General features: G+C 36.8%; 1 protein-coding gene and 1 non-coding gene across 2 annotated transcripts in view; both read left to right on the top strand.

Annotated features, from left to right (window-relative positions):
* Positions 1-6,035: 6,035 nt before the first annotated feature.
* Positions 6,036-6,142, top strand: LOC118152461 (U6 spliceosomal RNA). The gene has a single exon (XR_004741223.1). It is a non-coding gene; the product is annotated as a U6 spliceosomal RNA (small nuclear RNA).
* A 3,062-nt stretch (positions 6,143-9,204) lies between these two features.
* ARHGAP24 (Rho GTPase activating protein 24) overlaps positions 9,205-20,435 on the top strand; it is a 911,211-nt gene continuing 899,980 nt past the window's right edge. Inside the window, exon 1 of the mRNA XM_054253621.2 lies at positions 9,205-9,255. The gene's annotated coding sequence lies outside the window, so the exon portion shown is untranslated. The remainder of the gene's footprint in view (positions 9,256-20,435) is intronic.

Below are 20,435 nucleotides of genomic sequence, written 5' to 3'. Positions count from 1 at the left end.
ACCATTCATCCCCAGTGAAAAATCTACAGTATAAAGTCCCCACTTGAGTTATTTCTCAATATTTTATTTATTCCAGGGAACTTTCCATGTAGAAGCTAGTAGATGTTCATTCAACACACACACACACATGAACATGTCCTCATGAAAAGCTCTTATGCTACAAACAATGTTTATATTCTGTCCTGAATATTGGCTCCAATCCTAGAAAAAAATATAAGTGAGAGCATGCAGTATTTGGCTTTCTGTTTCTGTGTTAATTTGCTTAGAATAATGGCCTCCAATTCATTCATGTTTTTGCAAAGGACATGATTTCATATTTTTTCATATCAATTTTAAACATAGTAGTAAAAATTGAAGCAACCCAAATGTCCAACCACAGGTAAATATTGAAAAATTATGGTGTTTCACACAATGTAATGTTACCAAGCAATAAAACAACCAAATAGAGAGGGATAGCCTGGGGAGAAATGCCAAATGTGGGTGAAGGGGAGGAAGGCAGCAAAACACACTGCCATGTGTGTACCTATGCAACTATCTTGTAAATGTAAAGGGTCTAGTGTAGTTCTTGGGACAGAAAGGTTTTTCCCTTTTATTTCATTTAACAAATATGTGCAGATTCTAAGGTTTGACTACAAATCCCAAGCTCCAGATGGTCTTTGGAATTAATTCAGTTTTAAAGGCAGTTCCTCATAGTGGCTTAATGCCTTTGGACAAAATATGTTAGAAGAAAGTAGAAATATATTTAAACATCTAATTACATTTAACTGCTTAGTAATAATCTGGCTCCATATAAGTGTGACTTGAAAAACCTAAACATGATATATGCTTATAAATTACACAGTATTTCTTCAAAGATAACTCATCAGTCCTCAGGAAAGTCAAGAAGAACTAATCACCCAATTTCAAAAATTACCAACACACAACCAGTTTTGTTCCAACAATATTCCTTATACTTTCCTCCCATTACAGATACTGAAGCAAACCTCAGATGGCATATTATTTCATCTGTTAAAATTCAGACAGTCCTTTTTGTGAAAAATAAGGACTATTTTTAACATCTATTATACCTCTCACATTAACAATCATTTCTTAATATTGCCAACTATACATTTAGTACCTAAATTTCTCTGATTATCTGATAAATATCTGTTTACAGTTGTTATACTTTTTAGAAAATAATTAACATATTAGACGTATTTACAGGGTACAAGTGCAAATTCCTTACATGCATATATTGTGTAGTGGTGAAGTCTGGACTTTTAGTGTGCCCATCACCTCAGTAGTGGACATTGTATCCAACAGGCAATTTTTCAACCCTAACCCCCTTCCTACCCTCCTACCTTTTGCAGTTTCCAATGTCTATTATTTTACTTTGTATGCCAATTGTTTAGCTCCCACTTATAAGTCAGAACATGTGGTATTTGATTTTCTGTTTCTGCATTAATTCACAGAGAATAATGGCCTCTAGTTCCATCAATTGATGTCATTTTGAATCAGGTCCCAAACAAGATCCACATTGCTTGGTATGCTTTTTTTTTTTTTTTTTTTTTTTTTTTGTACGCTTGAAGAGCACATTATGACTTTTTACTAACAGTTCTTCCTTCTTATTTTTTCTCTTACCATTTACTTGTTGAAGGAAACAGGTCGCTTGTTTTTAGAATTTCCCACATCCTGACTTTAATTGCTTGCATTCCATGAGGTAGATTTCTCTCATCCCCTGGATTTTCTGTAAAAGAGTAGTTAGAACTCGAGGCTTGATCAGATTCTCATTTGCCTTTTGGCAAGAACATTTTATTAGTGGTGCTCTGTATTTCTTATTGAATCACATCAGAAGGCGTATAATGTCTGGTTATTTCTTTTTGTGATGTTAAGATTGATAGTGGGTTCAGATGATGTCAGCTGATCCATCCATCACAACTTCCCCATCAGTCCTTCAAGTGATAGTTTTCATAGCCATTAATGATTATCTAGATGGATTATTTCATTAGGGTTGCAAAAGTGTTATCATTGAATTCTATCATTCCATTTGTATTTCTTAATTAGAATTTATTTATAAAGAAGAACCATCTTTTGTTGACTATTTAGATAATCTGGGAAGCAGTTTGTACAGTCAAGATAAGGTAACTATTTGTTTTTTTTTTTTCACTTTAACTACCTCTTAATCATTTTGAAGCAATTATTAAGCTTTTACTCTAATATGTCACAAGCAGGCACACGCAAACCATGGGAAAATCAGAGTTCTATGCAAAACTAAGGGACTTAATCTTGCCTTTGCATGGTATGTATCAGTGAGTTTGTACATGTGACATTTCTGACACATGTGGTGCTCTGTGGTCTAAAGGAACATCTTTAATGATACATCTTATTTCTATAAAAATTTTAATTCTCTAACTCCTATAATTTCTGACATTATCAGGACCTGTACCTGCTGCCTTTAGTCATAATACATTCTTAGTTCTATAAATATATTTGTAATCCCACACATTGCTCATTCTTTTTACTGTAAGCTTTCATTACTCATTATAGAAAAATTCATTGAATATCTGGCTCCAATTTATATAGATTCACTATTGTGTGGCCTTTATCTTGCTTTCCACCTTAACCGATTTAGTAAAACTGCTTTTATTAAGTCAACCACTTATTTCTGGCAGAAAAAAACTGTATATTTACCCACTATTTTTTCACCTTGATTCTGCTTATAAGTTATGAAAACTTAGGCAACTCGTCTTACTCCTCTAGCCTCAGTTCCTTCATTACCAAAATTGGGATTAGTAAACCCTTCTCCAGGTATTTTCTGAAGACTAACAAAGATAAATTATGTAAAATCATTGGTCATAGAGCCATTCCTACATTGATTTATCCTGTTCAGTGCTCACTAAACTCTTTTTGGTGGTAGCTTCTATGCTAAGTCCCAATAATATGTAAACTGAAACAGACATGGGCTTTGCTTTCAGGATGCTTCTGTCTGATGGTGAGTATCCACATTAAAAATATAATTGCACCTAATTCCTAGGTGTTCCACAAATAATTGCTGCATTTGACAATTCAGCAATTTGACTGTTCTATTGTTGATTTAGTTCTTATTTCTAGCCACTTATTAGAAATTAATGTTTAGTTCTGAATCACTAATATTTTCACTATATAGGTGTCATGGTTTTCTTGACTGGGTTTCAAAGAACATATGACACTGAATTTCACTGTAGAACTTCCTAAGTATATAAATAAAAAATGCTGGTAAGCAGAGAATGTTAATTTTGTTCATTTACTCATCCATTTGTCAAATGTTCAATGTAACTAGAATAAGCAAGATGACTTCAGAGGAGATAGACATGCTCAGACCAACATGTTCTCACTCACAGGTGGGTGTTGAACAGTAAGAACACATGGGCACAGGGAGAGGAGCATCACACACTGGGGTCTGTTGGGGAGAAATAAGGGAGGGGCAGTGGGGGGTGGTGAGTTGGGGAGAGATAGCATGGGGAGAAATGCCAGATATAGATGATGGGGAAGAAGGCAGCACATCACACTGCCATGTATGTACCTATGAAACAATCTTGCATGTTCTTCACATGTACCCCCAAATTTAAATGCAATAAAACAATAAAACTTATAAAAAGAAAAAAGTATTTGTCTGTTTTGGACGTTTCCTATAAATTGAATTGAACACTATGTGGTTTTCTGTGACTGGCTTATTTCACCTAGCACAGTGTTCTCAAGGATCATCCATGTTGTAGTATTACTACTTCATTCCTCTTATTGCCAAGTAATATTTCATCATGTGGATGTGCCACATTTTTGTTGATAGGCCTTTGAGTTGTTTCCCCCTTTTGGCTACTGTGAATAATGCTTCTATGAACATGTATGTATAAGTTTTTGTTTGAACACATACACACACACACAAAGATAACACAGATGACTTCATCAGAATTAGACAAAACCTCTTCTGTGTTTAACTTGCTGTTACTGCTTGCAGATTGCATCAAATATTTGAGATGAAGATTTGGATCAATATGTCTGATTTAATAAAGCCACCAACAACCTGAGACAGATTGACCATGTTTTTTAAAAAACATACTTTTAAAACATAAGTCTAGATCTGTGAGTTACGGAAATGACTAGAGAATGTTATCTGCCAGAACTGAACTAATATGTGCTTGTCTATTGCTTTATAAGCAAAGTTGTATACTTTTTCTCATTTTCCCACCCTCAGCCTTATTTTTCAATTGCCAAACACATCTTTGGCTACTTGTTTTGTGTATTTAATACTGTATTCTCTATGTTGACATGTAGCTAGTCTACATCCTAGAGTTTAAAATAGCTAAATGTGTGTGTGTGTTAAGCTAGCCATTAAGATTATTCAGATTTGACTTTTGTTCAGATGTGTAAGTTGTATTTGTTTTATATCTTTTAATTCTTAGCTTTATTACTCTTTTGCTGGTGATGAAAGGAGAACATATCATCTTGTTGATATTTTGGCTCTCTTACTCTTTTTAATAATTCAGTCACAACTTATTTTCTCTTAATAGTTTCTAACTTTCCCATAACATTTCTCTTAACTATAGTTTCCAAGAGTGAAGGTATGGTTGAACATATTCTTTTTCTAAATTATTTTTCCACTATTCTGTAAGAGGATTATACTTCCTGACTCCATTGATATCAGATTTGGTCAAAGGTTTTGCTAGCTTCGAATTCCACTAGTTGTGAAATTCAGTGAAATGTGAGTGGAAGTAACATGGACTACTTTCTGATAGAAGCTTTAAGAACCATCATGTAGTTCTCCCATTATTCTCCTTCCTCTGCCATGTGATCAGAATAAGGGCTGCTGCTTCAGTTTGGGCACCAGGATGAAGTAGACCTTCAGTATGTGTTAGTGTGAATTGAGGCTGACACAGGCATTAATGAGAAGTAATAAAAATAGAGAGTTCAGATTTGGGGGTCATTTGTTATTGCAACAAATGAAAATAAAAATAGCTCAGATTTGGGGATCATTTGTTATAGCAATGTATTAGTTGACTAATACAAAGGAATATGCTAGTTTCATTACTCTAAAGCAGGAGTGGGGCTGTGTATGGTGGCTCACACCTGTAATCCCAGCACTTTGACAGGCCAAAGCAGGAGGATTGCTTGAGGCCAGTTCAAGGTCAGCCTGGGCAGCACAGTGAGATCCCATCTCTAAAAAATGTTTTAAAACTTAGCCAGTCAACATGCCTGTAGTCCCACATACTTTAGGGGCTGATGTGGGAAGACTGCTAGAGCCCAGGACATCAAGGTTTCAGTGAGCCAGCATCATGCCACTGCATTCCAGCCTGGTTGACAAAGTGAGACTCTGTCTAAAAAAAAAAAAAAAAAGAAAAAAAAAAAAGCAATGGATGGACTGTTAGTGTAGGAAAGAGGAAAGAGCATGTATTTTGAAGTGAGATAGATTTGGGTTTGATCAAGCTTTGAATTCCACTAGTTGTGAATACATGGGCTAGTTATTAAGCTATTTAAACCTTGCTTTTTGAATATGAAATGGGGGATAAGCACATAATAAACTTATTAGGTTTCCTGTGACTGTTAAATGAGATCATTACATTAATGTCATTCTTATTGCTGTAACCAACAGTCAAATGAAAAACTATATTATGGAAGTTTACTTTATTTATGGAAATTTACTTCTTACCTAATCCACACAGTTTATGGAAGTTTACTTCTTACCTAAACCACAAAACAGATGCTCTTAATGGTCAGGTACATTTCTTCCAAACAGTGACTCAGAGACCCAAGCCTCTTCTTTCCATCTTGTGCCTCTGCTGTCTGCAGTATGTGGCTTCCAAGGTTGCCTGTGAGGTATTTCTATTCTAGTCATCCAGAAGGGCAAAAGAACATGAAAGGTCCCAAAAGGGAGGTTTATCATGGGCTAGGCATGGAATTGGTACATACTACTTTTGCTCATACTACTGGATTCTGGTTAGAATTCAATTACATGGTCATACTCAAGTCAATACAGGCTAGAACTGGAGTCTAGCTATGTTCTTAAGAAGAGGAAATGTTTGGTGCTCGCTTCGGCAGCACATATACTAAAATTGGAATGATACAGAGAAGATTAGCATGGCCCCTGCGCAAGGATGACATGCAAATTTGTGAAGCGTTCCATATTTTTTAACAGACTTAAAGAAAGCCAAATCAAGAACGAACTGCCATTCGCAATTGCTACAAAAAGAATAAAATACCTTGGAATACAACTCACAAGGAATGTAAGGGACCTCTTTAAGGAGAACTACAAACCACTGCTCAACGAAATCAGAGAGGACACAAACAGATGGAGAAACATTCCATGTTCATGGTTAGGAAGAATTAATATTGTGAAAATGGCTATACTGCCCAAAGTAATATACAGAATCAATGCTATCCCCATCAAGCTACCATTGACTTTCTTCACAGAACTGGAAAAAACCACCATGAACTTCATATGGAACCAAAAGAGAGCCCACATAGCCAAGTCAATTCTAAGCAAAAAGAACACAGCAGGGGGCATCACACTACCGGATTTCAAACTATACTACAAGGCTACAGTAATCAAAACAGCATGGTACTGGTACCAAAACAGAGATATAGACCAATGGAACAAAACAGAGGCACCGGAGGCAACACAACATATATACAACTATATAATTTTTGATAAACCTGACAAAAACAAGCAATGGGGAAAGGATTCCCTGTTTAACAAATGGTGTTGGGAAAACTGGCTAGCCATGTGCAGAAAGCAGAAACTGGACCCCTTCCTGACACCTTACACTAAAATTAACTCCAGATGGATTAAAGACTTAAACATAAGACCTGGCACGATAAAAACCCTAGAAGGAAATCTAGGCAAAACTATCCAGGACATAGGAGTAGGCAAGGACTTCATGAACAAAACACCAAAAACATTGGCAACAAAAGCCAAAATAGACAAATGGGACCTAATCAAACTCCACAGCTTCTGCACGGCAAAAGAAACAGTCACTAGAATGGATCGGCAACCAACAGAATGGGAAAAAATTTTTGCAGTCTACCCATCTGACAAAGGGCTGATATCCAGAATTTGCAAAGAACTCAAACGGATTTACAGGAAAAAAACAAACAAGCCCATTCAAAAGTGGGCAAAGGATATGAACAGACACTTTACGAAAGAAGACATATATGAGGCCAACAATCATATGAAAAAATGCTCATCGTCACTGGTCATCAGAGAGATGCAAATCAAAACCACATTGAGATACCATCTCACGCCAGTTAGAATGGCGATCATTAAAAAATCTGGAGACAACAGATGCTGGAGAGGATGTGGAGAAAAAGGAACACTTTTACACTGTTGGTGGGAGTGTAAATTAGTTCAACCATTGTGGAAGACAGTGTGGCGATTCCTCAAGGCCTTAGAAATAGAAATTCCATTTGACCCAGCAATCCCATTACTGGGCATATATCCAAAAGACTATAAATCATTCTACTATAAGGACACATGTACACGAATGTTCATTGCAGCACTGTTTACAATAGCAAAGACCTGGAATCAAACCAAATGCCCATTGATAATAGACTGGATTGGAAAAATGTGGCACATATACACCATGGAATATTATGCAGCAATCAGAAATGATGAGTTTGTGTCGTTTGTAGGGACATGGATGAATCTGGAGAACATCATCCTCAGCAAACTGACACAGGAACAGAAAATGAAACACCGCATATTCTCACTCATAGGCGGGTGATGAAAAATGGAACACATGGACACAGAAAGGGGAGTACTAAACACTGGGGTCTATTGGGGGGAAAAGGGGAGGGCCAGAGGGAGGGGGAGGTGGGGAGGGATAGCCTGGGGAGAAATGCCAAATGTGGGTGAAGGGGAGAAGAAAAGCAAAGCACACTGCCATGTGTATACCTACGCAACTGTCTTGCATGCTCTGCTCATGTACCCCAAAACCTAAAATCCAATAAAAAATTAAAAAAAAAAAAAAAAAAGAAGAGGAAATGTTTGGTAAACAGTTAGCAGTCTCTGCCATAGTGATATATGTAAACTGCATAGACTACTAACTAGAACCTAGTGGATACTTAATAAATATTCTTTTCTGTTTGTGTCTCTAAGTTCCTTTGAAGCTTATGTAAATAACAAAAGTGTTTGCTGGGATCAGACAAATGATATATAAAATGATATATATATTTGAAACCACAAAAATATATTTGTTTTAGCTCAGGGGTCTTCCTTGATATTCACATAGCACTTACTTAGTGCAAAGGTCTTGGTTCATTGGCAATCAAAACCAGAGTTGCTAGAGGCATTCGACAAATGTTTGCTTAATGCCTATCTGAATAAATATACCTCTCTCTATTTTAATAAAATACCATGACTGAGCCAGGAGGAACTAAACTGGCTTCCTAGAGACTATTGCCTTGCTGTATCAGAACTGGTATTTAACTTTTACTTACTGTGGAAATGGTTGTATTTATAACCCAAACTTAATTTAAAATTTTAACCAAATGCAAGCTAAAATTTTCCAATTAATTTTATTGTTATTGAGTAATTTTTTGGATTTATACTTTGATGAGGCAGGATACATGCGAAAACTATTGATAATTTCTGCTTGTTGAAATCAGGATTGTGAGAGTTCTTGCAAATTTATAAAGATAGGTTTGAATCTTAGTTTCTCTTAGGCAACTCACACTACACATATGGGTCTCGACTATTTGATCAATAAAACAAGATGAGGATAAAGACTAGGTTATACACTCATAGTGAATTTTAAATGGGATAAAGTAGGTAAAACAATGAACATATTTTCTGGCATATAGTAAATACTAGTAAATGGTAATTTTTCCATTAATATTAATAGCAATAACATGAGTAATAGCATCATAATACTAATAATGGAAAAGTAAAAAACTATTACCAGGTAAGGGCATATTTTTCTCAGGGGCACACTTTAGATGTGCGGTAGGATGGTTAACCATCTTTGCCTTTCCATGCCACCATTCCCTAGAAAAACACAGAATAAGGTTGGAATATGCTTCCTGTAATGCCAAGGGCAAGGTTTTGTTCTCAACTGAGTGTTCTGACACTGCGTAATTTGATAGTAAACAAATTATTTCACAGGTTTGGTGTGTACACCTTAATAATTTTTGAAAAGCCACTAGAGGGTGCTACTTTGCTAGAAAAATACAAGTTCTTCGCTACAGTAGCATTTCAGTCTGCAGCTGCGACGTCTGATATTAGGGGCTAGAACTGAGAGCTCCGCTGTGAGTATCCGGATACGATTTATTCATTTTTTGTTTATGTAGGAAGTAAATAGCAATAGTTTAGGTAAGCTACAAAAGTTGATTCAAATAAAACCCTAATCTTTTATTTCAGTAAATGTTCATTCTGTTAGGAAACAATTGTCAATATTTCTTACTAAACAAAATTGTGATTGTATATGACTTTCTTATGAGATGTAAGCTGGCTTTAATATGTATGCTGTTTTTTTGCTAGATTTCTGTTGTTTTAAGTTTAGTATAAGGATTTTATTCTGTCTTTGGTAGTTTTTAATTATAAGGGTTAGTGAAAACGAAGATTATTTTGTATGATTTTGCCCTCTGAAAAATGTTTCAGCGATTCAAAGGTCACAAATATATTCAGGTGACTGAGGTGCAGATAAACTAAGCATGTGATCTTCCTTTTTGTTATTCTGAGTGTAAAGTAAATGTTATGTCGGTGAGAGGTTGTATTGTGTCAACCTTAATTATGAATAACAGCCTTTAGTCTATAGCTCATATTCAATGGCAAGTACATCTTTGTGGAGGCAATTATCTAAGGATGAAACCTAGTCAGCATGAGTCTAATCAAAATATTTCTTCAAATTAACCATTGTCTTTTCAGCTGACCATGAGGCAATGAGATTGAAGAATATTGTCAGTAGTTGGGTGAGAGGAAGAAATATATGGGAGACATAAAGAATCCTAGTTGTGTCATAGATGTGAATTATTAAAAAACTGGATGTTCTCACTTTTGATATCTGATAGAAGAGTTAGCTTCCTGAGAGATTTTTGTCCTACTACAAATTACTTAAAAAATATAAGAGTAGGGGGAAAGGTTTCTGATTTGTCTTGCTTTAGTGAAAGGAACATTAAAAGTTTCAGACAAAATTTTCTGAAAGAATCTAGCCCTTCAAGTCTTTTAAGTTCCCCATAGCCAAGGTAACTAATCAACAGTCCAGGTTGTACTTGATGATTAAACAAGAATTTGGTCATTGGACTGGTGCATGGTATGTGTGTGTGTGTGTGTGTGTGTGTACTTCACACACTCACATATGCCTAATTACAACTTTAAGAGGTCATGCCAATCAGAGAGTACTTTTTATTCTGTGTTATCCTACTTTAATTTTCAGGGTTAATTCAGTGTTTACAACTTGCTTGTATGATTATCTTTAGGAGAAGTTTTGTAAGTTAGGTAGTTATTGTTGGTGGGAGAAGGGGAAGGGTCAGTATACTATAAGTTTTCACTGTTGGTATGTTTTGCAATTCCATACTTCAAATCTTGAACAGATAATTTGCGAGTGACAACATTTAAGTGGCTCTAAAATACACAAAAAATTTCCATTTATCTTTTTTCATTAATGTAGATCATGTCTTTTTTTTTTTTACTTAACTCTATTTTGGGATATAAATAAAATCATATGGGGTTATATCCTTGTCCATTTTGGGGAGTACCTTTCCTGACACAGGACAGTTGGCTAAATAGTTCATACAATTGACTGGAAGGGGAATTGTCAAGTCTGGACTGTATTTTCACTGAGAAAATACCTCTATTTTAATTTGCCACCTGTATGAAAGCATAGATTTCAGAAAATAATATTGAATTAGAAGGACAGTGGGGGGCAGTTAGCATTCTGCTTCTGATCTGTTCCTAAGTTATTGGCTAGTGGCTTTATCTTGGGTAAACCATAGATATGGTTTATCTAACCTTTAGTTTTTTGTTTGTTTTTATTTTATAGAAAAGAATAGTATCTCTATCAGAGGATTGTTGAGTGACATACATAAAAATGCCCCAAACTATAAAGACCAACAGAACTGTTGCCATGGTCTGTGTCAATGTGGTCATCAAAACGGACTTTATAAGATTAATTAAATACTTTTGTGAAAATACCCTGCAACAGAGCTCTGACTTCTAATTCTACACATTGCTACCTTGCAAATGACCATATTGCATGTTTCAGCCTGACAAGAGATGCTGAATGTGTGATGATGGGGGAGAAAGGAAGAGGTAGCTCATCTTCCAATGCTGTGTATAGATTGTCACTGCAACACCCTCCAGCTGTGCTTTTGCTTTTGATTTCTTCATACCTTTTACATGACTCAATTCCTGCTTTAAGGCATATTATATTCTTGGCTTCTTAAGTCAGATGCTCAAATAATTCCATGGGATCCACTTTATAGACTTAAAAACCACAGTGGATGTGAAATTTGAAATACTAAACTTGGAACTCTTCTTTTTTACTCATATTTTCTCATTTGATAACTTGAGGGAAACAATGATTTTCAGTACCTCTGTTTGGTATACCTCTGTGGCTCTCAAACCTTGGATCGAGGCTTTCTTTATTACCTCACTGGACTGAATATTGTTAAGAAGTCCTCTTATTTTGCCTTGTACATCCTTAAACAAGCCTAATAAATGACAGCCTTTATTTCCCTGTATAAGCTGATCACACACACACGCACACTCACACACTCTCTTACACTCCAACATTATCTGTATGTATAAAGCAAGATAGATGAGATTAGAGAGATCAAAATATCACCTTTATTCCTTATGATTGATTTAGGCCTTATGGATATGGCAATAATGGGCATCCTAATAACAAACTGCAGGCTCAGCCAGCGTGAACTTGGAATCTCCTGGGTGACAGTCTGCCCCCATTATAGCTAAGGGCTAAGTGGAACGTGTATACCTTCTCAGGGCAGCTGGCTCCCTCAGAAATGTAGAGGGAAAAGGGATGAGCCATGTCTACTTAGTTCCTCTTTCAAACTCATCAACTGGGTAACTGACTCCATGTTTCTAGGGTGAGAAACCTTGGAAAAATCCCATTACAGAAAACCGAGAAAAGACAAAGAACTGTCCCTAGCCCCAACTCCTAAGATATTCTCCAGTTGCTTGTTTTCTAATCATCAAGTCTGTGAAAAGCAGATTGTTCCTATTGTCTTAAAGGGAAAATCTGTAGTCTATCAACAACTTCGCTCCACCATCATGAGGCTATTGTCCTATCACTGATTTCTGACTTTTGGTGGCTCTGCCTGGGACCACTGGTGATAGACACATTTTCTCTTCAAAATATCCAAAAGGGTCAGTCTATACTAGAGCTGAAAATTCTCTCTCCTTTCTCTTTTCAACCCAAATGATATTTAGCTACATTGTCCAAGCTTATTAGAAATTTTGCAATATTAAATGACTACATGAAGCCATTCCAATAATAGCATGCGAAAGCCAGATGTTCTAAACTGTTATATAAATCTCTGCCCATTATTAAATTCTTCAATAGAAAGAAAACGACAAATTTAAACTCTCTCTCTTTAATTTTTTTCAGACGGAGTTTCACTCTTATTACCCAGGCTGGAGTGCAATGGTGCGATCTCGGCTCACTGCAACCTCTGCCTCCAGGGTTCAAGTGATTCTCCCGAGTAGTTGAGTTTACAAGCACCCACCACCATGCCCAGCTAATTTTTTGTATTTTTTAAATATAGAAATGGGGTTTTACCATGTTAGCCAGCCTGGTCTTGAACTCATAACCTCAGGTGATCTGCCCACCTCTTAAATGTTATAGTTCAAATGAATTAAAAACCAGACACAAATTCCTTTCACTTTTATTATGTTAAAATAAACAAATTAATGAAAAAAACATCACTTCCAATTTCTTATTCTGATCAGTATCAGCAGAGAATTCTTGGTGGCTGGGGAGGATGAGTTTCCTTCAGCAGCTGTAGCTTGGATTATTTCTCATGGAATGGGTGTAGCTCTTTCACAGCTTCATAAGTTGCATGAACTCAATGCCAGATTTCTGATGCGCCTCATTATTTTGAAGGGGATTTACAAGATTATTATGACACTGGCCTGACTCACATCAGATTGAGAAAAACAACTAATCTCTAGCCTCTGGAACAGTTTTCTCAGGGAAACTCAGTATTTAGTGATGCCAAAGTTTGTAAAAGAGATTTAATGACATCTGGGAATAGGATGGACAGTCTTGATTTTGGTTTAAAGAGGATGCCATTTTATCTATGCCAGCTTTTTAGAATCAATGACTGGAGAACTTGCATTCAATTGGGAGAATTAGCCTTAAATACGTTACCTCTGGCACTAGAGAATTACTAGATCTTGAAGAAAAATTTACCTGTGTACATGGTCTCTTCTGCTACCAAAGGATATTTGAGACATGCTGGATAAGCTTAGGAATGTGCAATACATTTGTATTTGGCCATATATTTTTGGCATTCTGATAGTGGTGTAGTGTGGATTCTGTCTGGTAACATGTTATCTACTTTCTCCTCTGCCATGTTGGTGGATCTACTGGTCTTGCTATAAAATTGGTTAGCCCTTAGAACTCTTCCTCCTACTCATAACTAGTCCAGCTGGAGAGAGACCCTCGGTAAATTTTTGAATTCAAAGCGTTTTTGATATTTTTTGAAGCTTGAAGCCTTAAGGAGGTTTAGTGAGGGTGGGGATCTCTCTGTGTTCTTCGACAGTTGGTCTGGCACAAAAAAAATGTAAAGCTAGGACCTCACACATGTGCTCTGAAGCACTCATAAAACTTAGATGCCTAAGCACTTTGAAGACAATGACTACACACATGGTTTCGAAATATAGTAAAATCAACACAAACAACTTCACCTCTTGTCACACACAGTGGGTAGTTCAAGGTCATCATGTAGCAGCCAGATTCTACAAGTCTTTTTGGTCCATGTGGTTTTATTTAAAGCCTGGAATGCCTTGCTTGTGGAAAAACAGCTTCTCCTTGTATAAAAATAGTCACCGCACACCTGTGGACAAGTCACCATAAGTTGCAGCTCCCCGATAAATTCAAAATCCTTTAGTTACCCATCCTTTTTCTTTTTTTTTATTGCATTTTAGGTTTTGGGGTACATGTGCAGAGCATGCAATACAGTTGCATAGGTACACACATGGCAGTGTGTTTTGTTTGATTTCTCCCCTTCACCCACGTTTGGCATTTCTCCCCAGGCAATCCCTCCCCACCTCCCCCTCCCACTGGCCCTCCCCTTTTCCCCCCTATAGACCCCAGTGTTTGGTACTCCCCTCTCTGTGTCCATGTGTTCTCATTTTTCATCACCTGCCTATGAGTGAGAATATGCGGTGTTTCATTTTCTGTTCTTGTGTCAATTTGCTGAGGATGATGTTCTCCAGATTCATCCATGTCCCTACAAACGACACGAACTCATCATTTCTGATTGTTGCATAATATTCCATGGTGTATATGTGCCACATTTTCCCAATCCAGTCTATCATCGATGGGCATTTGGGTTGATTCCAGGTCTTTGCTATTGTAAACAGTGCTGCAATGAACATTCGTGTGCATGTGTCCTTGTAGTAGAACGATTTATAGTCCTTTGGATATATACGCAGTAATGGGATTGCTGGTGACCCATCCTTTTAAAGCCCCAGGTTTAAAACTGTTGCTTAGGCTGCACTGATTATATGCACAACACACCAGCTGTGAAAACCAGTTGTATGGAGCAATATAAGCCCTTGCAAACTACCAAGGTCAACAATAGACACACCCTGATCTCTTTCAGTCCCTCAAGATTCAATTTTATTTTTGCCACCCAAATGGAGTGCATCATATTCTAAACATTCTCTTGAATTCAACTCCCCAATTGTAGAGAGAGGCTGGGGCAGAGTCTGCCTTCTAAAACATGAGGCTTGGGATAACATAAATGAATGTGTGTTAGCTGGATTACAAGTGTGGGCAGCAGAAGGAGCTGGGATACTTGTTTCCCATTCTTTTCTGAAACTCACCTGTCAGGTAACTCACTTCATCTTTGTGCGCAAGAAGCTGGACGTATTTAGGACAAATGCATCTTTGCGGAAAGCAGAGGAGTGTAGTTCTAATCCCGCTCAACATGACTTGATTTGATTTTTCCCCTGTGCTCTCCTTTGATAGACTTCCTTTAAACCAGTGTTTCTTTCCAGAATAAAAACCAAACCAAACCAAACAAACACAAAGGACTTATGTGTTCTAAGTAATTGAGGAGGTCACCAGTTGAATGGCTTGTCTGATGCATCATCAATTTTAATTCTGCTGCAGAGGGTTTCCGCAGGTGCTTTACATATGTTAGCTGTAACTGATCTCTTCAAGCACTCAATGTAACACTTTTCTGGAAATGCTTGGTTAAGTCTTGCTTTCCAAAAGTAAGCTGGAAAGATTTCAAATAACATGGATGGGAAAAATATTGAATAAACAGGAAAATGATTCACAGTGTGCATTGATACAGGGAGATGTAATTACATTAAATTAAATGAGGTAACAGTTGCGAAAGCACTTGGCAAACTTGTAAAATATATCATATTAAGGTAAAGTTTTAGCTGTTACATTCTGCACAAATGGATTGCAGTTGGAAGTACACAGTTCTTATTATAAGGATTTTTGTAGGAACATTAAAATCTAGTTCTACTCTTTCTTAAAGAAGGAGAAGCCTTGTAATGGCAAATGATCTTTCTCAGTCTTACGGTCCATAGTCACCAACTTAAGGAATGCCTAAGTGGGACCAGAAGTCAGTATGCTTCTCTTAATGATTAGTGTCAGTAGTTCGTGAGAGCTAGATTCACATGAATTGCAAGCCACCAGGGCTTAAGACACTCACAAAGTTGAAAACTGGACCATAAAAAAATGTTAGCAACATCAAATCAGAATATGAATATGAAAAAAAGAGATATGTATATTTTAAAACTAAAGAAGAGTTAATTCTCTTGTTGTTTTTCTTGTACAGTGAAAAAAATTTGATCAATAATAGCTTCTCAGAAATGATAAAATAATAATATTGTTATTTTTTCTGAGATGGAATCTTGCTCTGTTGCCTATGCTGGAGTGCAATGGAATGATCTTTGCTCACTACAACCTCTGCCTCCCGGCTCAAGCAATTCTTCTCTCTCAGCCTCCCGAGTAGCTGATTTTACAGGTGCCCACCACCACGCCTGGCTAATTTTTGTATTTTTAATAGAGACAGGGTTTCACCATGTTGGCCTTCTGACCTCAAATGATCTGCCTGCCTCAGCCTCCCAAAGTGCTGGGATTATAGGCATGAGCCACCACGCCCAGCCTAAAATACTATTAAAAAGCCCCACTCTGTCTCTGTCCTTCTATAAAAATTTAGTGTACATAAATTTATTCTGAGTATTAATCAACAACTTGTTTTTTTCCTATTTTGTTTAAATGGTTAGTTTAATGATGCATTTTCTTAAGTCTTAATGAAATACCACCATCAGTAAAAAGGAATTTTTCCTTTGGGACTTACTGTGTACAGCTTGTCTACAGCACAGAACTTGAAATAATTGTTTCGGCACAGAACTTGAAATTGTTTCAGCACAATTGATATATTAAAGAACAATTTAAATGAGACACAAATTTTGCCTTTGCTTCTGCACAATTTTGTTTGCAAGAGACTGCAGTCTACTGTAGCCAGCTGAACCCAGCTGCATAGGAATTTATAAAACACACACATGCACACATCTCATATATTAACATCTACCCCTTACCTCATTTCATGACATGTATTATGAGCCACGCCCACCCACATCTGGTGTTAGAACTTTCAGATCCACTTCAGATAACCTTTCTTCTGCCATTTCATAATAACTCATAAGCTGCAACCCTTCTGCAAACTTCAGGTCTTTTTCAAGGTAAAGTGCCATATTTATTGAGGTATTTAGGTGCTTCATAACCATTTCATGTGTATAAAACTGTGATACCATTTTATTAGTTTTCTATTTTTTAAGTGTGTAACTGATGAAGTTACTGATTTTAACCCCATTTTCTCATGAACCATATAGTTTTTATTGTGCAGCTTGGCATAGCATGATAATTTTAAGGAATGCTGATAATATTATAGCAGAACGGACTGGATTTTAAAATCAGTTTCTCCTTATAGTTATATTTTGAAGCAACAAGTAATACAATTCTCTGTTTCCCATTTCCATTTCCCCATCCTTTTTGGACAGTGCTGTTAGCTTACCTGCAAGATCCTTACAAGGTGCCTGCCGGCAAGTTTCTGTGGACAGCAAGCCTGTCTGGATTTGCATGAAGTGTGAGTGATTTCTTGAAGATCTATACTTCTGAAGCTGAGTACAAACCTGCGGGACTCCTTCTTTAGGCCCAGAGATATTAATTGATGGCACTCATGCATCTTTGTTTTTTCATGCTTTGAACAGGAGAGGAAGTTTAGCAATCAGACACTTTCATACATGATGTTTAATAAATATGTATATAAAATGCATGTATGAAAATATTTTCCCAAGGATTTTAGTTTTACAAAATATTTTTATTTGTGCATCTCTTTCAGGCCAGGTAAATATCACATATGGGGTAATAGGCCTTTTACTCTGATCTGTATTGCTGAATTTGTCTTTAGAAACCCCTTATTGTATTCATTATGTGCCCTATCGTATGCGCAGCCGTAATGCATAAAACATAAGTTGTAGAACAAAATGCTTAATGAAAGCTGAGAAGGGAAATTAATGTTTATTAACTTCCTCCTATGTGCTAGAAAGTTAGTTATCTTGTCATTGATAACATATTCAGTCTATTCATTCAATCTTTGCACTATCCCTTATCATTTTTATTCTGTTCATTTTAACAGAATGGTCCTAGACGGTCATTGTCTATCCCAATTTCAAGTGGTAGAGCATGGTCAATTTGGGTTTTTGGATAAGTAAACACTGAGCTGGGATTAGATTTGCAAGAGATTTGTCAGGGGGATGGGTGTGAAAGATAAAGGAGGAGGAAGTAGGAGAATCCTTGGACCATATTGCAGGTCTGACACCTGGGAAAGGAGGAAAAAGGAAGGAGCACTTGGCAGGAAGAGCCTCAGATTGTAGGCAATTCTGATAAATCTCTACCAGCTGGTGTTTTGGGAACCCCCAAGCCTATTAGAGGAATCCTGCACTGTGTAGAAAGCCTAATTCTGGTACTCCTCCCATGGTCAGTCCCTGGTTGGGAGCAGCACTATGAAAGCATAGATGATGTTAGCTCCAAGGTGGATCCAAAAGTGTGGACAGCAGTAGGCTGCTGATTAGCTGTGATCTCACAAGCAGGTCCTCTTAGGGGGAGATGTGAGGGGTGCACCATGTGGCCACTGCAGTTATAATTCAATCCAAGATCTAAGTCCAAGTTTTTCTCTACATGGGTAATGTACAGCGTTGATAGCAGGGGTGGTTTTCTACTAATCAAAATAAATCCCTTAATTACCTCTAAATAGTATAACCTAAGTAAAATTTGTGGGTTTGCTATGCGGATACCAGCTTGCTTCATCTAAATTCCTTCTAAAGAGAAATTTTGTAGCTGCCACTTGAGAGAAAGGCAGAGAAGCAGTTTTCTATAGCAATGGTCATTAACCTTTGCAGCACATTAGAATCATGGTGAGGAGTTAGTTAAAATTTCCTACGGCAGGTCTTCATCTTGGATCAATTGAATCAAAATCTTTGCTAGAAGGGCCAAGCCATCAGTACTTTTCTTGTTTTGTTTTTGAGATAGAGTCTTGCTCTGTAGCCCAGTGCAGTGGAATGCCCTCGGCTCACTGCAACCTCTGCCTCCTGGGTTCAAGTGATTCTCCTGCCTCAGCCTCCTGAGTAGCTGAGACTACAGGTGAATGCCACCTTGTCCAGCTAATTTTTGCATTTTTAGTATACGGAGTTTCATCATGTTGGCCAGGATGGTCTCCATCTCCTGACCTTGTGATTCACCTGCCTTGGCCTCCCAAAGTGCAGGTGTGAGCCACTGTGCCCGGCCAGTTTCAGTACTTTTAAAGGTTCACAGGTGATTTCAATACACATCACAAGTTGAGAGATAATGTTGTAAAGGATATTTGTTTGAAATGAAAGAGTAGACATCTTCAAACATTCTTCTGTGTCCAGTCTCTCCGTCAGTCCCATTCATGCTCACCCCAGAAAGTTCCTTAACTAGCTGAGGCGTGTTCCCAGAAACCACCTTAAAAATTTTCATATAATGGGAATCCTACAAGATGTTTTTAAAACCCAATTTATATTTGCATTCACATTTCTGTTTTTAGTACACCTTAATTTGAATACATGTTTGTATATGTTTTTTAATAAAACAAAAAATAATGTTATACCTTTTCACAAGGAAGAAGCCCATTATCTGGCTACAGTTTGCAATGTGGCTTTCAGAAGTGTCCAGAACCACGGGGAATTCTGGATTTAGAGATAGAGAGAAGCCATTCTATCTTCATGTGGGAAGAAACATTGCCATATGTTTCTGAACATTGAAAGGAAAATGGTTAAGAAGAAAAAGTATAGATAGAACTGTTGAGATTGTGTTTTATTTATAATCACAATTTTCCCTTAAATGAATATTGATAAAAGTAAGACATATTTATTGTAAAACTTTGGGAAAAGAGAGAGTGGAGACAGGTGAAAATGATATATTTATTGTTAATATTAGTTATGTGTTCGGAAATCCAAATCGGTAAAGTTATTTGCCTTCAGTGTGCCTTAAATGTGTTAGATTAAGATGAATTTGGCAAAGAATATTCATTGATACTTGATGTCCATTGCAGTACTAATTTTTCTCTGTTATCAAGAAACAATAAAAACATTCTAAGATATCTACTCACCTGCAGTGGCAGACCAAAAATGGAGGCGGAACAACAGAAACAACTAGAAATGGGAAATAAAGGATTACATGGTCTGTGGGAAAGTTAAAAACAATAAAACAAACTGAAAATAGATTTAAAAGATTATCGCCATGTACTAACTCTAAATGAAGTCAGTGATAAAATATTCCTCCCTGAAAACAATATTTTATTGGTCTGAATTCTAAACTTCAAACGATCACATTTTAAAACTCTAATAACGATTGTATTCTGTTTACAATATTCCTGTTTATATTTTTGGCCTCTGACATAAATGAATTCAGCTACACATCTTGTTTTTAAAGTTTGTTTATAAAGATTTGGCATCCTTCTAGCTTGCGTAGGGCATGATTTTTCTCTAACCCCTTTAATGCCACATATTCCTGAATTTAAACAACAGATTAAAAATAAACAATAGTGGCACAGTAAGTGTAAAGATGTCAACTAGAACTTGAGTGATTTCAGTCTTGTTATTCTACCTGAAGATTGAGAGTTTTCTTTTGTGTTTACAGTGTAAATGTAAAGCAGTGCAAAATGTGAGGTGTAATATTATTTTTGTTTTGTAAGTG

This window comes from Callithrix jacchus, chromosome 3 (genome assembly GCF_049354715.1).
Source record: "Callithrix jacchus isolate 240 chromosome 3, calJac240_pri, whole genome shotgun sequence".
Classification (NCBI taxonomy): domain Eukaryota; kingdom Metazoa; phylum Chordata; class Mammalia; order Primates; family Cebidae; genus Callithrix; species Callithrix jacchus.
Note: the sequence above shows the minus strand (reverse complement) of the source record. Positions and strands in the feature narration are given on the sequence as shown.